Here is a 20,574-nt window from a genome sequence, read left to right on the forward strand (position 1 = left end):
TAACCAAATCCGCATGCACGAGGCTGATCAGGAGAAGACTTCGTTCGTGACCAGTCAAGGACTCTTCTACTATAAAGTAATGTCATTCGGCCTAAAAAATGCGGGGGCAACATACCAAAGACTGATGAACAAGATGTTCGCGCAGCAAATCGGGAGGAATGTCCAAGTCTACGTCGATGACATGCTAGTGAAGAGTCGGAAGGAGGAAGACCACTTGGAAGATCTTAGGGAAACATTCGGTACGCTTCGATCCTATAACATGAGGCTCAATCCGGGAAAGTGTGCATTCGGCGTAACGGCAGGAAAATTCCTAGGATTCATGGTATCTCAAAGGGGGATTGAGGCTAACCCGGACAAGATCCGAGCCATAATAGAGATGGCCCCCCCGCGAAATGTGAAGGAAGTACAAAGCCTTAACGGCAAGATAGCGGCATTGAATAGATTCGTGTCGAGAGCCACGGACAAATGTCTGCCCTTCTTTCGCACGTTAAAGAAGTCTTTCGAGTGGACGAACGAGTGTCAGCAAGCATTCGAGGAGTTGAAAGCATATCTATCTTCACCACCCCTATTGAGTCCCTCGCAACCAGGTGAAGAACTCTTCCTCTACTTGGCTGTCTCCCCTGTCGCAGTCAGCACGGCCTTAATTAGAGAAGAGGATAGGGTACAGAAGCCCGTATACTACGCCAGCCGGGCGCTCCGCGATGCCGAAGAAAGATACCCACCTATGGAGAAACTCGCTTTTGCATTAGTCATGGCGGCTCGCAAGCTCAAACCCTACTTTCAAGCCCATACCGTGAACGTAATGACCAACAAGCCCTTGCGAAGGGCATTGAGTAATCCTGAAGCTGCAGGTCGACTGACGTTGTGGGCGATAGAATTGAGCGAGTTTGATATTAAGTACTGTCCACGTGCAGCCATTAAAGGACAGGTCGTAGCCGACTTCATAGCAGAATTTACTCGTGACGAAGACAAGGGGGCAGAAGAGTCCCCTCAGTGGAGCATATATACTGACGGATCATCCAATCGGCGAGCCGGGGGAGCCGGCATCGTATTGCTGTCACCTGAAGGAGACAAGATTGAATGTATGGTCTGTCTCGACTTCCCCACCACCAATAATGAAGCGGAATACGAAGCAGTGGCGGCAGGCCTCGACCTAGCCAAAGCCGCTGGAGCCGAGAGCGTAGTCGTTTACTGCGACTCTCAGGTCGTGACCAATCAAATAAACGGAGATTATGAATGCAAGGGGGAAAGGATGAAGAGATATCATGATCAAGTAAGGGCGAGAATCGACGGGCTAGAAGCCAAGGTCATCCAAATCCCCAGGGGAGAAAATGAGCTCCCCGATCGGCTAGCCAAAACCGCTTCAGCAGAACATATGATAACACCGGGTAATGTACGTTGTTTTGTTCAACTTTCTCCACTAATAGACCCTGGCAACATGCAGGAGATACGCTCCGAAAGTAACTGGACTACACAGATAATTTCATACTTGAAGGATGGGTTACTACCAGATGAGAAGGAGGCAGCAAGAAAGCTAAAGGTCCAAGCAGCAAGGTTCGTCTTGATAAAAGACATCCTGTACAAGAGAGGTTTCTCCCGTCCATATCTAAGATGCCTCGGCGCCGAAGAGGCAGACTACGTAATGAGGGAAGTACACGAAGGGATATGAGGGAACCATTCTGGATCGAGGTCGTTGGTGCACAAACTGGTACGAGCTGGGTATTACTGGCCAACCATGCAGAAGGATGCCGAGTCTTACGTTAAAAGCTGCGACAAATGCTAGAGATTCAGCAATGTTATTGGACAGCCAGTCGAGGAGCTAACCCCTATGACGGCTCCATGGCCGTTCGCTCAGTGGGGACTAGATATCATGGGACCTTTTCTAACGGCGGTAAGGCAGTTGAAGTTCTTGGTAGTGGGTATTGACTACTTCACAAAATGGGTAGAAGCGGAAGCCTTGGCCACCATTACAGAGAAGAACATTAGAAGTTTTGTCTGGAGATGCATCATATGCAGGTTTAGTATTTCTAGAGTCCTTGTCTCAGATAACGGGAGGCAGTTCGACAACGGCTACTTCTGGGATTTCTGCTCACAGCTAGGAAATAAAAAACCACTACTCATCACCCGCCCATCCTCAGGCTAATGGCCAGGTTGAAGTCACGAACCGATCCCTGCTTAAGATTATCAAGACTCGGCTCGAGGGGGCAAAGAGCATATGGCCCGAAGAATTGCCAAGCATACTATGGGCATATAGGACAACAGCGAGGACCCCAACAGGAGAGATGCCGTTCCGACTAACGTACGGGAGCGAGGTGGTCATCCCGGCAGAAGTTGGGCTTACGAGTTACAGGGTTCACAACCATGATGAGAGCAGGAATGACGAAAGAATGAGGCTACAGCTGGACCTGATAGATGAGGTTAGGTCGGCGGCGGAGCAAAGGATCGCTAGATACTAGGATCGCATGGCCAGACAGTACAACTCTCGGGTCCGACACAAAGACTTCCAAGTAGGAGACCTCGTACTCAGGAAGGTCATGGGTGCAACTAGAGACCCTACACAGGGAAAGCTCGGCCCCAATTGGGAAGGACCTTATCGAGTTACGTCATGGAAAAGGAAAGGAACCTACCACCTGGAGATGACAGACGGAGAGAAGCTGCTGCATCCATGGAATGCCGAGCACTTGAGAAAGTACTACCAGTAATAGTAACACGGCGAACGGCAACCAGTTTTTTCTTAAGTTTTTTAATTATTAGTTTTTCTTCAGCTATTTTTTGCTACAATCTAGTCGTGCCTTTTTAAGCCCAAGGGGGCAGGCACTTTTCCCTTACGCATTTCTATTAAGAATAATAATCAGATACGATTTTGATTTTCTACATGGATGTGTTATTATAATTGTCCACAAATGGATGGATACAAAATAAAGTCCACAAGATGGACGGATCATCCTACATGGATGACAGCTTGAAGTCCAAAAATGGACGGATTTAAAATAAGTCCAAAAAGTGGACAGATCATCCTACAAGGATGGCCACTTGAAGTCCACAAATGGACGGATACAAAATAAAGTCCAAAAAGTGGACGGATCATCCTACAAGGATGGCCACTTGAAGTCCACAAATGGACGGATACAAAATAAAGTCCACAAGATGGACGGATCATCCTACATGGATGACAGCTTGAAGTCCAAAAATGGACGGATTTAAAATAAGTCCAAAAAGTGGACAGATCATCCTACAAGGATGGCCACTTGAAGTCCACAAATGGATGGATACAAAATAAAGTCCAAAAAGTGGACGGATCATCCTACAGGGATTGCCACTTGAAGTCCACAAATGGACGGATACAAATAAAATCCAAAAATGGACGGATCATCCCAGAAGGATGACCACTTGAAGTCCTAAATAGACGGATATAAAACATGTCCATAAAATGGACGAATCCAAAATGAGTCCACAAAGTGGACGGATCGTTCTACAAGGGTGGCGAGCCTAGTCCAAAGTGGGCGGATAGACGGATTTCCAAAGAATAAATTCTTAGGATCAAAGATATACCTATACATGTCGGATCCAATAAGTAATTAATAGCTGGACGGATGTAAATAGGTCAAACAATGACAGAATTCAAGAGCAAAATTAGAAAATTCAAAAAATTAAAACATTTAACATATAAAATGAAGTGAACGGATGCATTTGACAAAAAAAGGCCATTAAAAGGCAATGTTTACATATCATCAACAACGGATGAGAATTGTTCCCAAAGTACATGAAAAAGAAAAAATCTAGCTACTGAACTTTGTCCTCATTGACGACGGATTGAGGAACCGTTTCCGTATCGGGCTTAGCTTGTTCAACTTTTGCTGGTGCTGACTTCCCGTCACCAAGGGCATCGTCGTCAGCAAAGAGGTCATCTGTATCCTCTGAAGCAGCAGGCACGACGGATGTCTGAGCTGGGTCTTCAACTTTGAACTTTGAAATGTCCAAGTCCGGATAAGCTTGCTTGACCTGACGGAGGGCATCCATGAAACCTTGATGGAAAGAATCACCTAGCTCAGTAATCAGGGCGTCGGAGTCACGGTACTCACGAACCGCAATGTCCTTAGCCTGACGGACTTCATTTTTCAGATCTTCTATCTCCTTGTCCTTGCTCTCTAGAGCCTTCTTCGCCTCTTCCGTCACCTGTTCAAGGCTTTTCCTTGCCTTCTCTAAAAGTTCAAGCTTCTTCTCCATCTTGGGTTTCCAGTTTCGCAACTGAAGAAGTTCTTCCTCCGTCTGCTCCGCTTTTGCCCGTACACGATCCAGGGCCGTTTCATGGCTGAGGCACCGTCCCATCAACCCCTTCATCATGACCATTGCCTAAAAAATAATAACAATGATAGTTATGAAACGAACTATGGGCAAAGAGGATGTAATTTGCATTTGAATAGTAGACGGGCTGTCTTACCTGTGTAATTGCAAAAAGGCCCGTCTCACCCATGGCCTCCGTCGAATGATTGCCTAGGTCTTCATAATCCTCTGCCGATATGATGGAGGAAATCTGTTCTAAGGCGTGCTTAGAATCCTCTCGAAGAAGGACGGGCGGCTTCTCTTGATCCTTCGACGGTCCCTTCATTAGGCCCTTGCCAACCTCGTGCTTGATTGGAGTTACCGTCTTCGGAGGCTCCGCCATAAGTCCCACGACGGGTTCCAAAGACACTTTGGCCTTCTTGGCCTGATGATCCACTTTGGGTTGAGTTTTCCTCTTGGCAGACGGATTGCTTGGGCTCGTAACAGGGGGAGCATTATCGTCGGTCTTCTTTGCGGCTTTGGCTCTGATCAAAGCTCTTCTTTTGGCGTCATCCATTTCTGAAACGTGGACGGGGTTATTAATTATCAAAATAAGTTAGCTTATCAAGAATAGGGTGACGAACTTATGCCTCCTAATCTGTGCCTCGTATTTGACGGCTGCAGCTGTTGGTTCTGGTCCGTCGCAATACCAATGAATGGTCTTAAGTGTCACAAGCTTTGCCCAAGTCCTTTCCTCCGGCTGGGTCTTGGAGAAGATTTTCTCAAGGAAGGCGAACTCCTTAAAATCGACTTGGGGGCATCATCTAACTGCAAAGAAGAGAGGACGGTTAGATTGTTTCAAACATACATAATGAAATTAAGTTAAAATTTTGAGGACGGTCCATACTAAACGGGTGTAATATGCCCCAAGTAGTGTCGACGGGCATGAAATCCGTGTCCCCTGGACGACACATCCAACCATCACCCTCTAGGAAGAAATAATGGCTCTTCCAATCCCTATTTGAGTCCGGCATATCATAGATGACTCTCAATAATGAACTCCTGGGGACGAAGCTATATATTCCCCAAGACCTATCTATTTCGTCCGGACGGTAGCAATGAAGGAACTCTTTAACCGTCAGCCTCTTGGCTCCGTCGGACATTGCGCCGTACAAGATCTTCATTGCTATGAAGACCCTCCAAGCATTAGGGGAAATCTGGTTCACGGATAATCCTAGATGACGGAGGAGCTCACGGTGAAGCGAACTCAATAGGAACTTGAGTCCGGCCTTCAACATTTGCTCATAAACCCCGACACCATCTATCCCTTCATAATAACATCTCTCTGATTTATAGGGTAGACGAATGGAAATATTTTCTGGAATTTGATAGTTATCCCTAAACGTCTTAAAGTGCTTCTCTTTGATGACAGACGAGAAGTAATTCACCGTCCACTCTGGTAGCATGACGAACTCCCTGAGCCCATCAGCACCAACAACGGATCTAACAATCTGTTCCTCACCGTCATCAGAGCCTTCGTCTTGTTCAACCACCTCCATATCCTCATATGTTGAGGACGAGGAGGAGGTGGACGGACTCCTATCATCACCAGGACTATCTTGTTCTCTATGACCGGACGGATATACTTCCTCGTAATCCAGCCCATCACGAACAACCGACTGATTACTGGACGCATTAAACATTTCCTACATGAAACGACAAGAGCCTAAGACTCTGATGGGGTCTATGTGTCCATAACGAGTGTGGATGGTAAGGAAAATTAAAACAGGATTGACTTTGAGAAGAGCACTTACCAATTTTATAAACGAAATGAGGAAGTATAGCACTGACGATTGAAGCAACTGGACGGTTCAACCTCTGACAAAACGTGACAGGTATGCTCTGACAAGTGTGACGGGTGGGCTTTGACAGGTTAATTTTTGCTGAAACTAGAGAAATGAGAGGGATGACTCCCTTATTTATAAGGGATATGCACGGAAGTCGAAGCGTCGCTTCGATCCGAGATAAAACCCAATCAAATTATGACACGTGTCACCATCATTAATGACTTTCGTACAACCTGTCTGTAGTTGGTATGGTCGACGGACTCCTTGTTTGCACCGTCATCCTAGCTTGCATGAATCCGTCAACCCATTGTCACCATAACCTTTAAACCTCCTTTTTGTTTTATTGGCCTCATTCCGTCATAGAAAATATCCGTCACACCCTTTACCTTAGGATCGTCACCCCATGGTTCCTTTGTCCTAAAAGCGGACGGACCCTTGGGGTGAAGGGGGCAACTGAAGAGGATAAAATATGAGCCTGACGGGCCTATGGTAATGGGCCTGACAGATAGGAATTGTTGGGCCAGTGTAAAGATGATCCAACGCTTTTTGAAGGCCCATCGCCGAAGGGCACAGTAAGGGCCCATGATCTAAGATCTCTATCGCTCATTGCCTAGAAACGCCCTAGAATTCCAATATGGAAATCCGAGCACAAGGGTGATTCTAGAAGACACGCACACTGAAAATAGATCTCCTCAATAAGGAAAACCTTGCTCACCACGCTCAGAAAGACTTGAAGTAGAGTCCCATATGGAAAGGACTTGGACACCAAGAAGGAAAAGCCGACTCTCTACTACTATAAAAGCCCTAATACCTTCGCAAATCAAGGTACGCATAATTTACTCTCTCTAGCACTCTAGAGTTGTGAGAATAGTTCTAACTTGACCTTCGGAGAGTATTTGGCCGGCACCACACCGGTGCTCTCTAAGGTTTTCTTTCGATTATTTTTGTTGTGCAGGTTCGCTTCGAGTCGTGAGTGCTGTGTGACCTACTGGTGATATTTTCGGCATCATCATATATATTTACAAAATAATTCTTAGGAGAACTTATAATTTTTTAAACTCTAATGCCAAAAGTTGTTTAATTTGAACGTTTAATACTAGACTTGTACAAAAATATCATAAAAATGAACTTTTTTTTTTTTTAGGAAATAAAAAGAACTTCGTATGCCCTACAAAATTTATACTCAATGATAATCTTTTTTAGAATAAATTTATACTCAGTGAACTTTTTAAAAATTTCATTTTCAACAAGAATTACAAAATTGTCTACCAAAGTGAATAAAAAAATCAATTTAATAGTCCCCAAGACATGAACGACACAAAACTTTAATAGATACAGCTGCAAAATTCACATTAAAAAATGAAATTTAGAAAACAAAAACATATTGTTTCTATAATTAAGAGGCCAATTGAGAAATTCCTTCATTATTTTAAGAGCACCATTGGACTAAATCAAGTATTTGGAGGGGCTAACTACTATTTTGTTGGCTAAATTTTTAAAGTTTTTGATAATTATAAATACAATAAAAGAAATTTGAAAAATTTTCTTGTGTCCATCTTAAGTTAGTCTCAGATTCAATATCTCACTATTGGATTAGAAGAATGTGGAGAAATATCAATGTTGGTAAAGGACGGTGTATTGGATAGTCAGATTGTGACAACAAAGCAGTCAGAGTGTACAAATGTTGGTCAAACCTTGATCTAACTCAATCAAACTATAGATCTGGTTTCTTGATCACAGTATTTGACCAGATTTGGCCAAGTTGAAAAGTTGGAGAAGAATTGGGGGGGTTGATTTGTGTTTCAAGTGAAATTAGGGTTTTCCCTATTTTTCTTGATTCATGTTTCAGATGGGCAAAACAAGATAGCAAGAAAATCCATGAAACGCAGAGTCCTCTTTATTAAGACCACCACTTCGCCACTGTGAATCACAGCTTCAATTACTTATTAATTTCATTATAACTCTTTTTAAAATTCTTATAGGCAAGATACATAATTACTTTAAAAAAACAAGTCCATCTAACTTAAAATATCATGTTCTATCAGACGTTAAAATTGTTAATATCTCTACCACTGCACACCCTTGGCGCGGTGGTCACTCTACAAGTATAAATGCTTGTGGGTGTGGGGGGTAAGAGTCGGGGTTCAAGTCTTTAGGAGGGAGTTTCACATACACATACACTTAGATTAGACTTGAGTAGAAATTCTATCTTGTATTAAAAAAAAAAAAAATTTGTTAATATCTCTCAAATTAGGGGTATTTCTTCAATACTCCCTTCCTTCTTCTTTTTTTAGGTACGATACCCATTAGTTAGCAACCTGCTATACCAGGTTACCAAAACATCACATTTGACTATTCTATCCTTACACTGTGCAATTCTAACATCACATGTGACAGTTATTTTATTACATTTGGCGGATCCCTTATTTTTTTCTCACATTTAACGGTTCTATCCTCATATTGTGCAGTTTCAACATCACATGTAATAGTTCTTTTGTCACATTTGATGGTTCCATTATGTTTTTCTCACATTTTACGGTTTCATCCTCACATTGTGCAATTCCAACATCACATGTAATAGTTTTTTTTTTGGTCATATTTGGCAGTTTCCTTATTTTTTTTCTCACATTTGACAAGGGGCGTGCACGGTTCGGTTGGCTCGATTTTTTTCCAAATTTGTTACCTAACCGATGGGGATCGGTTTTGTAATAATTAAAACCGATGCATTCAGATTAGGGTCGGTTTTCCGACCTATAGCGGTGCAGTTTGATCTGCTTGATTTAATCGATTTAGTCGGTTTAATTTGAAACATTAACAATCTGTTTTTGTTTTTTGTTTTTAATAAAAAAAATATGTTCAACCTATGAAAAACATATTAGAGTATAGCATTTTTTTAAAGACAGTAAGACATATTAGAGTATAGCATTTTTTATTTTATTATTTTTTTGGGGGCTAACCGGCTAAGTATTAGACTATATAATATAATAGTCTTTTTAGTTTCCACTATTAAAATCTTATATAAAAATCATTAAATCACAACCTTAACTTAATCAAACCAACTTCATAAAAAAATAAAAAAATAAAAAAAAAACCCTGAAGACATTCATGCTTTCCCAAACTCAATCAAACCAACTTAATCATTCATGCTTTCCCAAACAAATGAAAACCAACTTCATAAAAAATAAAAAATAAAAAAAACCCGAAGACATTCATGCTTTCCCAAACTCAATCAAACCAACTTAATCATTCATGCTTTCCCTAACAAATGAAAACCAACTTCAAAAAAAAAAAAAAAAACACACACACACACACACATGAAGACAAAAAAAACACCAAAATCAAACCAATGAAATCACGAAGACAAAAGTCACAAAACATGAAAAAGAGAGTTAAAGCCTTAAAGGATTCTGTAGAGGCTCAGGCTTACCATTAGTTTGCCGTGACTGGTGAGTGACAGCAAGAGCTCAGGCCAGGCGTCGTTGCGACAGGCGACGACTGGAGCTCAGGCGAGTGTCACTTTGTCAAGCGAGAGGCGAGGCCGAGAGAGAGAGAGAGAGTTAAAGAATCTGAAAACCCTTAAGAATGAATTTATACCCCTTAAGAATCTGAAAACCTAAATTAAAACGCACCGTTTTGCTTTTTTTTATTTTAATAACATCCAGACGTCGTCGTTTCATTAAAAAAAATTAAAATCAAAACCTGTGAAATGACGCCGTATCGAAATTGGGGGAGAACTGGTAAACTGGGATCGGTTCGGTTCAGTTTGGTGTAGATCGGTGAAGGATTCTTTGATCTGGTGATCGCATCACACCGTCATCGGAACAGGCTTCGCCCTCCGAACGCCAGCCTCGACTCAATTGGTCAGCGCTGGTTTCAGGACGGAGTCGTTGGCGTTGGTCGGTTAGGTTGGCACCGGCAACGTTTTGCTCACCCCTACATTTGACAGTTCCATTTTCACATTGTGCAGTTTCAACATCACGTGTGACAATTCTTTTGTTACATTTGGCAGTTCTCTTATTTTTTTTTCCTCACATCGTACGGTTCCATCCTCACATTGCCAACCAATGTCATCATTCAAAAACTTTAAAATTGTTTCATTTATTTATTTTTGAGCAAATTAAAACTTTAAAATTGTTTCTTTGATATTATATACTACGATTTGTGGTTCATTCAGCCTTACACATTTACTTGATATTTATTGTACTCTTAGGAGCATATATGACTTTTGTGAGAAAAATCAGTTGTTAACATAAAAACATATTTTAAATGTTTTGACCCTAGCCAAACAACATTATTGAAAGTGTAAATCACATAACTTTAGATTGCTTATACTACAAAATCCAAACTTATTAGAAAATACTTAGGTTGCTTATATGCATTATTGTCTTTTCATAAATGAATAATTTGGAATTCATATACTCTAATATGTATGATGCTTTGCTAACCAATATCATCATACAAAAATTTTAAAATAGTTTCTTTGATATTATATATTACGATTTGTGGTTCATTCATTCTCACATGTTTACTTGATATTTATTGCACTCTTAGGAGCATATGTAGCCTTTGTGTGAAAAATCACTTATTGACCCTATCCAAACGACATTACTGAAAGTGTGAGTCACATAACTTTAAATTGCTTATACATTCCAAAAGTCAAAATTATTATTAAAAAAAAAAAAAAACTTATTTGAACAAAAATATTTTATGACTAAATAGTTTTATTTTTATAGCTGTTTCAAAAATGTCTAATCTTCAATGGTCTATAAGATATAAGAACTAAAGGGTTAGTTATGATTCTAAATTTAGCTTTTAAATAAAAATACATCTTAAGTGGAAGCAAATCTATGAATAAGAAATTTATGAGTAAACTTTTGTTAGGAATAATGGTGTTTGTTATTCTTAATCTCTTTGAAATGCAAGCTACCGACCTTGGCTCTTCCTTTTTTCATCCATTTTCAGCTCCAATCTCACTCTCTCATTTCTCAAAACTTGATTATGTTTATTACTCAATTCATAATTGTATTGAGAATGAATTTATAATATGTATGCAGACATTTGAAAAGTTTGAAAAATCAAAATTTTAAACATGGAGTATGTGTTTCAAGAAGTTTTTTAGTCGCTGCGTTTTGAACAATATATACAACCCAAATTTGGATCTCGTTTTTCGATGCTTGGATGAATGCAAAAACAAAGAATCATAAGGTATCCGTGTTCAGGGACCTTGCTTAGAAGAATGTTACACAATGCACGTTGGGGAAGCACCATTAGATTTAGCAGTACTCTCTCTCTCTCTCATAGAAACTAAATTTGACCCTACTGGAAAAATTCCATAATTATCTCAATTGTGCTTGATTTTACTCTATGGTAATGTGTGAAGGTGGTAGGTAAAAAAAAAAAAAGAAAAAAAAGTCACAGAGAGTAACAAATCCCCCCAAAAAAAAGCACCTAAATCTAGGAAACTAGTCGCTAACCCGTGCGATGCACGGAAAATGTATTGAGTACAATATATAATTTAATCTTTGTTTATTTTACTACAACACCAAAATTGAATTTGTAAAATAAAATCATATAGCTAAAAAATTTGTTAACAGCTATACGTTTCAGACATTTATTAAATTATATTATTATTATTATTATTATTATTATTATTATTATCAACTTAACAGTATTTTAATATATGATACCAACATGCTTCAAGAAAATGTCCAACACTAAAAACAATTTCGAAAACAAACTCAACTAAACAGTTTGATGAATAAATATATTACAATCTATAATATAAGCCAAGAAACAAACTTTGAAACCAATATGAACAAAATCCACGTCAAACAAAACCATTTCGATCATTAAGAACATGACTCACTAAAGTCATGAAAAACACAGATTCATTACCAAAAAAAAAAAAAAAAAAGCATCTTTAGTCTTTATAGATTTTGCCTAAGTACCCAGATACGATGACACATACTCACACAAAAAGAGACATAAACACGGACAATTAAAGAAAAAATAAGAAAAACAAAAGAGACGTAAACACGGACAATTAAAGAAAAAATATAGGAAAAAAAAGTTAGGAATAGAAATATAAGATAAAGATGGGTTACCCTCAAAAAGAATAATCCATGGATATTCATTGAAATCTTCTAGATAATTTCTGATAATAGAAAAAATAAAACCCAAAAGTTATGATGTTAAAACTTCCAAAAGGCCAAAAAAAAAAAAATTTTAAAAAAAAATCAGAAGATTCAAAGCTTCAAAAGTATTGAAATAAAACAATATATATATATATATATATATATAATTACGCAATAGAGAAATACAATAGAAAGAAGGGAATCCATGATTATAGCTTTTCCACTTATGTATTGGACTCCTCTCCTTCTTCGGTCAATGCATCAAGGTTAGGGTTATTTGATTTGTTCAATAAAAATTTGAAGATTTAATTAAAAGATTCAGGCCCAGCAATTAAATAAACAAAACAACAATTGACAAACTTATAAGAAAAAGCAACAAATCTATAATTTTTATTGAACAAATCAAATAACCCTAACCTTGATGCATTGACCGAAGAAGGAGAGGAGTTCAATACATAAGTGGAATATGTGAATTGTGAAGCATGAGCCGCCCTAAAAAAAATCTTGAAGAAAAATAAGTTTTAAGGAGAAAATTGTGTTGCGGCAAAAATAAACTTTTGGGGCTTAGGTTTTCTATGCAAGCAATTCTTAAATATGAGAGAGTAGAGGCGGTGAGAGAGTGTCCTTATTTGGCTAGAAGTCTAATTTGCATTGAAAAAGGAAAACAGTGATGAGGTGGAAAATTTAATTTAATTTAAATATTGTGCTGACGTGGAAAATTGTGAAATATTGTGCTGACGTGGAAAATTGTGGGAGTTTCAAAAGTTTCGGTTATATATATATAGATGATAATAAAATAAGGAGTTACTTAAGTGCCACAAGGTCCACAACGATTTCTACTACTTTTACCACAATTTGCTTACATGGAGAGTTGTAAGTAGTAGAAATAAAATAGTGGGTTCATGATTCCACCACTCACGAGTTACCATACGGTAAAGTTGTGGAATTAATTATGGTACCAGACTTACTCTAAAATAAGGATAGTGTTAATGAGTACACGGTACCAGTTAATAAATAACTTTATGTCAATAAAGTTAACTTTTTGATAGATTTTTGATCAATTTTATAGGGCGTAGAGCCAATAAAGCCAACTTTTCAAGTTTTATTTGTCACTACAGTATTATTTTCAGTCATTTTATCAATTTATACAAATTTTTTATTAAGTGAACCGACAATAATTCATCTTTAATGGCCACGGTGTCAGGCCACTAAGATTGTGTATGTACCTTTTGACCACCATGCTAGGTACCCACTCTTCACTCGTGTTACCTTAGATGGTACAATGAACCCATACTTCAAAAGCATAAAAGAAAATAAATTATATCGAAACTTTATCTCCCTAATATTTAAAACGCGAAAAAATTATGTTAAAAGAATAATAACATCAACAGAAAAAAAAGCAGCAAAGATTCAATACAAAAATATATATATATATATATATATAAATCTAAAATTCCTCTCTTTAATATGCAAAACATAAACTACATAGTTAAAAAAAATAACATCGATGAAAAGGAAAATGAGATGAATAAGAACTTTTTGTTTGTAAGTTCAACATATATTAAACACAATCTACATTTTGTATTATACAATATTTTTTTCTTCTTTTGGCTTTTTTTTTTTTAATAAAATAATTAGTTTCAATCATGATGGTTTGTAAGTACTATGAACTCCTTTTATTTTGCACAATCGAGAAAAATAATAATTATGACATGTAGGAGAAATCAAAATTTTGTAAGCAATCTCGATGCACCTGCAATTCAAGAAAAAGTAAGGCCATTACATTTCGACAAAAGACCCACACCCAAGTTTCATAGTTTTGGGTCGGTTATCCTGGTCATAATTTTCCTACCCCAAAGGTAAAAAGCCCTTCACTTTTTGGCCGGTTGTGGGTGAAGAGGGATTCGAACCCCCGACACTGTGGCTCATAGCCACGTGCTCTAATCCTTTGAGCTACAGGCCCCACCCTGTCTCCACTAGATCTGTTCCTAAGAGTACCCTTAAAAAAAAGAACCTTTCCTCTCCCTAGCCATTTTGGGTATTTTTGCTAACTTGGAGTTGAAAAGGGGTAGTGTGTTGGATAGGGAAAATTATTGAATACTCCAGAGTACCATAAATGCGTACTCCCCCTTCTTATATGAATTGTGGGTCCTATTATAAATTTAATTAGCGGGACTCAGTTATGTAAGAGGAGGGAGTATGTATTTATGGTACTCTGAAAGTACCCAATAATTACCCATTGGATAGAGACATGAATATGAGTTATTGAGCATACAATAGAAGTAATTTACTACTAAATAACTTTAACAATTAATGTTGATAATTTTCAAAGAGAGGCCTTTGTAGAAAGAGGAGTTGTTTTATTGACAATTGTGCCATCTTTTTAGTGTAATGTTAGTAAGTTTTTGATAAAGTTACATTTTTCTTATATTAATAAAGTATTGTGTGTCTATGTGTGTGTATTCATAATATAAGTGAAGAATTTACTTATATCTGCTTCATCTTTAAGCCATTCAAAACATATAGAAGATACCACCATATACCATTGGTGAGATGGTCACTCCACAAGTATAGGTGCTTGTGGGGTGTGGGGGGCAAGGGTCGGGGTTCAAGTCTTCAAGAGGGAGTTTCGCACACATATACACTTAGATTAGACTAGAGTAGAAATTCTATCTTATATTAAAAAAAAAAAAAAAAACATATAGAAGATGAATCGTTTGTAAGGAGCACTGAAAACAAATTCCAATCACACTTTTAATTATTTACAAAATATTTATATAATAATTGAATATAAAAGCATTATGTTTCCTTAAAAAAATTATATAAAAATTACAAAATTTAAAACACTTTCAAATACTAAATATAGATAACTTAATTTAGAAAATCTAATATACCAATTATATTTTGTTAGAAAATAATCACTTCATTTTGAGATTTGTTTGGGACTAACACTTATAAGTCTGATATTCTATTTTCATTTTTCACTTAATAAAACAAACAAATTGTCAAATTTTTCAGTGCATCGCATAAGTCTGTAACTAGTAATATATAAAAATTAAAGTATAGCATTAAATGTTGTTATGTTCTTGTTGTGCCGCATTATCATCCATATCCATATCATCATTTTTCCTATCAATTTATGTTGCAAAATGCTAATGGATTCTTAGGGTAATGGTTAATAATCAATTTAAATAAAGTTTTTATAAATAAAAAAAAAAAAAACAGTTAATGTTTTAACAATTTTTTCCATTTCTCATCAAAGTAGTATCAAAATTTTCATAAAATGAATTATAATTATTACCCTAAAGCACCTATTAGCAGGATCAATTTATGTTTACAATATTTATTATATTCGAACAACTATTCGGCTACTTTTGCCCACATTTAAAAATCTATACATACAATTGCCGTTTCTTTCTTGGTTGACTCTCGGTATGCGGGCCATCTCTCAAAGTTTGTTTGTCTTCTTCAATTAATTAGATGTTTTCACATTGGAGGCCTTCAATTAATAGTTTAATGGTTCTTATGGTATCTCCCCAAATTCGATTATCAACGTACAATGTTGTCTCTTCTTTTATTGAGTCGCTAACCTGTGCATTACATCAGACAGTTAGCAAATGTTAAATATATTCATTTTGTTTGTTAGAGATATATTAGCCCATTAGTATAGGCCCAAGCCTAATTCTATACTTTATGCTATCGCTTCCGCATCCATACTAGCATATTCAACATGGTGTATCAATGCTAATATTTAACTTGGTATCAGAGCCACCTTCTTGTGGACATGGTTTTCTGTCCTTGAATGCTAATATTTAACATGGTATCAGAGCCACCTTCTTGTGGACATGGTTTTCTGTCCTTGCGGTATTTTTAAGAGCAATCTTTGTCTTCCTCGGTGTTTTTTTTCGTTGCGTTCATCTTCTTTGGCTTCCTACTGCTGCCGTCAAAACTCTCCGGTATAGTCAAGCCACCGTTAGAAGTCGCATCAACACTGCAAGACCATTGCCTTCCTCAAACTACCGTCACAGAGCCAAACTTCATTCAAGGGATCTTCTCAACCTTATCAAATCTCAAGATTTCATCAAACTTCCATCTTGAGTTTGAGAGGGGGTGTTAGAGATATATTAGCCCATTAGTATAGGCCCAAGCCTAATTCTACTTTGTGTGCAAGTCAAGTCTCCTACTTGTACTAGAAGTCTATTAGTCTAAGGTTTAGTCTACTATATATACACATGTTATGATTCATTGTAACACAGGATTTGTACTACACTCTAATATATTATTGATATAGCCCTTTAGGGTTTCCTCCGTGGATGTAGGCCGTTAGGCTGAACCACGTAACTCTCATGTGTCACTGTGTTCTATACTTTTTTATTAGCCCATTAGCAGGTCTACTACAGGTTACTGTTTTCTCCTTGGTTCTTCTTTGATTTCTTGGCGAAGCAAGAAACAAACTTTTGTGGCCCGCTCCAGTACTGAGAGTTATAAAAAAACAATATCTTATAAAAAAGTATAGAACACAGTGAATCTTGAGGAAAAAAAATTTCTTTTTTATAAGATGAAACAAAAACACATCATTTATGTTTCTACCATGCTATTCACATTAGTGCTCTAGTTGTTCTTTCAGGAAACCTAGAGTTTCAATGGGAAGTTTGGGCGATTTAACACCAAAGTTTCTATCTTTCCTTCTATTCACTTCAATTCCATCTCTTCCATTTAATCTTTAGAAGACTACCTAAACTACCATCTTCTTTCTCTAACAGACAATGATATAATTCTTTGTATTTTGATATGAATTTTGGATTTGAATTGATCAATCCATACAGGAGGAAGCCGCGTTAAATAGCACCAAAATAGGGAGGTTAACATCAATCATTACTATTGTACCATGTAATTAATGATTATAAATCTTCTGTACCATTTTTTATGTATTACTTTATATTCCACCAATTGTAGCTTGTCATGTATTGATTTTTTTCTTTTTTTCTTTTTTTCATTTTAAACTTCAGTTATTTTATAAGGAAAGTAAAATCAATACATGACAAGTTGTGATTGGTGGAACATAGAGTAATACACAACAAATGGTATAGAAGATATGTATTCGTAATTAATAGTAGCCAAAATAACATGGATAATTGATGGAATATGATATATATACATAGAAGTGAAATACAAATCTCAAATTTCTAAATGGTGGAAGAAAATATTGATGTTTGGATTTTATTGCATATATACAGCATCAAAAGAACTCTGCCAGTGGTTGGAGATGTGTGGTTCGCATTCTGATGGTTCCTTGAATTCCCATTTATGGCACGTATCAGATGCAACCCTCCCCCATCAACCTGTTGAAACCATTTCAACCAAGCCCATATACATCATAAGCATTCTATACCTTAGCTTTTTATATATCTCTACTGCCCATGGTACAAAATTTTCATCTGTGAGTGACAGAAATGGAACCACAAAAAAAAAAAAAAAAACAACACCTATACTATTTTGGACAAAAAAAAAAAAAAAATTATATATGATAAAATTTCAATCTATAACACTCACATAGAGGTTGTAAAGGCGTGGCCTCTAATACCATAAAATAATATAAAATATTATTGAATTGTTGTACGTAAAACTAGGTTAGGTATAAGGCTCAATGTTTATAATGAGAATAATTCTAAATTAACCTTGGCTACATGTATTAAAGTTAAGATCATAGAATAACTGGGATTTAAGACAATATAATAATTCAACTGGCTTTTGGACCTTGGGCTGTATTTCCAATGCTATCAAATAAATAAAACGTCGTTCTCTTGTTTCTTAAAAAAAAAAAAATCGTTCTCGCATCTATTGATTAAAAATTGTTTCAGCCTGTGATCATAAGAGTTAGTGAGAGTTAGTGCTTACTTTGGACTCAAAAAAAGAGAGAGTTAGTGCTTACTGGTTGGAAGTAAAAAAAAAAAAATTCTGAGGATATTTCTTCATATCAAATGATTAAATGATGTTGAAAGTTATTATAGTTATATAACTCAATGGTATTAAGTCTATTGACTAGTCGATTTTATGAGGATAAATAAAATTCAAATCTTCCTTTTTACTTGTTGAAACAATTGAATTATTGGTTTTAAGTAATTCCCTTTATAATTCAATTGTTTGAATCATTTCCCTTCTAAACCTCCAAACATTTTGTACATGAGGAGATGTTGATTAAGCTATAAGGCTTTTGGCACCATTTCACTTATTGTAACAATTGAATTATATAAGGTTCCTAGCCTTAAAATATTTAGTATTTTTTTTAAAAAAAAACTATATAAAAACAATTAAATTAAAACAGCAAAAAATAAAAAAATTCAGCAGATGTGTTATTTTTTTATTTTTTTGAGAAAAATGTAAGGAAGTTTTATTAGCGTAAATCGATTTGGAATACATTCTCGAAATCAAATGTTAGTTCTTATATCCAAACATCTAACCCTATTACAGATGAAACTGCCCTTCTTACGTGAGTATAGACTAAACAATTGCCCTCCGTTTTAACATGGTTAAAAATAAACCAAAAACCAAAAGTTTAGGTAGAAGTGTTGTTTGGTACAAAGGAAAATAATAATCCTATAAAAACAACTACAGAGGATTTGTTAGGCAAGAAGATTAGTGGATCAAATAAACCTGGGTATTGTACAGTAGGATTCACTTTGGTTGTTCTAAGAATAAACTAGAACTAGATTGATTGATTAAGAATCAATTAGAACTAGCTTGATTGATTTCCCTCAAAAGAAACATGTCCCACTACTCCACAATTGGAAAAACAAAATAAAATTGCATTTAATTGTCGTCCCTTACAAAAATGCCATCTGGACTTTGCCGTTGACTGGGTCTTAGCTCTTAAGTCATAACTCGTAAGCAACATGCCAAATTAGGCAAAGTGGACTATAATATATATTAACAAACACCATAATCCTTTTTTATTGGGGTAATTACACATCATAATCCACTTGAGAAGGTGTCAAACATACTTGTATCAATAATTCACTTTTGGTCAAATTAAGCAACTCAGGCAAAACTTCCTTATATAATGGACTACTTTTCTAAATTTTGCACACTTGTTCTCCTTTTTCTTCAAAACAATTATGCTTTTTTTTTTTTTTTATCCTAATCTTCTGGATCTTTTGATAGATTGATGTCCACAAAACACCCGTAAAAGTACACATACAGAAGACCTTATATCTATCTACTAAATCTAAAATTTAAAAAATGTTAGAAAAATTATACAAAAATTAATACACTTTAATACAAAATAAAAAATATATATATAACGGAAAAAAATAGTGATAGAAAGGGACACAATGGTCCATAAAAGAAGTACAAATAGATTGGTTAAAAGAGACAATCAAACAATGTTAGGGACAATTTTTTTTTTTAATTTTAATTTTTTTTTGGTTGAGATAACAAGTTATAATTAATGGAACGTTATTTTTACATAGATTAATCATAAAAATGTTTTTTTTTTAATTATACACAAATTATAATATAAAACCTTATATGATGAATTGGTGTCAATGAACCTATCACTCTAGTTAATCCACTCCTCACCATCACATGTATATATAAAAATAAACTGTAACTCTTTTTTTTTTTAAGGGGAAAATAAACAGTAACTAATGTAACACCACTCTTATATCGACTTACCATATAGTATTATTTTAATGGATCATGCTAACGAGTGTTCTTAGGGCATTAATTAACAATTTATTTTTAAAAAGTTTTTACACTACCTTTATGAGAAATGAAAAAAACTGTCAAAATATTATATATATATTTTTTTCCTTTAAAAATTTTCTTTAAATGGATTATTAACTAATGTCCTAAGGGTATTCATTAGCATTTTCCTATTTTAATTCACCTAATATAACATAGTAGACCATTAAATATTATTATGCACTGATTAATAAATGTGTACAGGGGGTTTAAAAAAAATTGTGCCTTGTAAAAGAAAAGACCCACATACATTGTGGTGTTTTGTATACTCCTCACTCTTTAGTACCCTTTTCCATCATTCTTATCCTCCTTTAAATGCCACAAAAGTTGTCAAGTGTTTCTTGATGTTCTTTGGGGAATTTTAAAAAATAAAAAATAAAAAATTATTTGTTTGTTTGTTTTAGTTTAAAAAGGATGAATATGTCGTATGCAAATAGTAGATGCATTATTAGGGTACTACATTTACAAATTTCCAATTCTTGGATATCCCCTTGTGCTACCAAATCTAGCAACATGCATGAAATGAAGATTTTCCACTTCTTGGATATCCCTTAGTTTGTCCAGATCTAGCTACATACATTATACAT

The sequence above is a fragment of the Quercus lobata genome, chromosome 6, assembly GCF_001633185.2.
Source record: "Quercus lobata isolate SW786 chromosome 6, ValleyOak3.0 Primary Assembly, whole genome shotgun sequence".
Taxonomy (NCBI): Eukaryota; Viridiplantae; Streptophyta; class Magnoliopsida; order Fagales; family Fagaceae; genus Quercus; species Quercus lobata.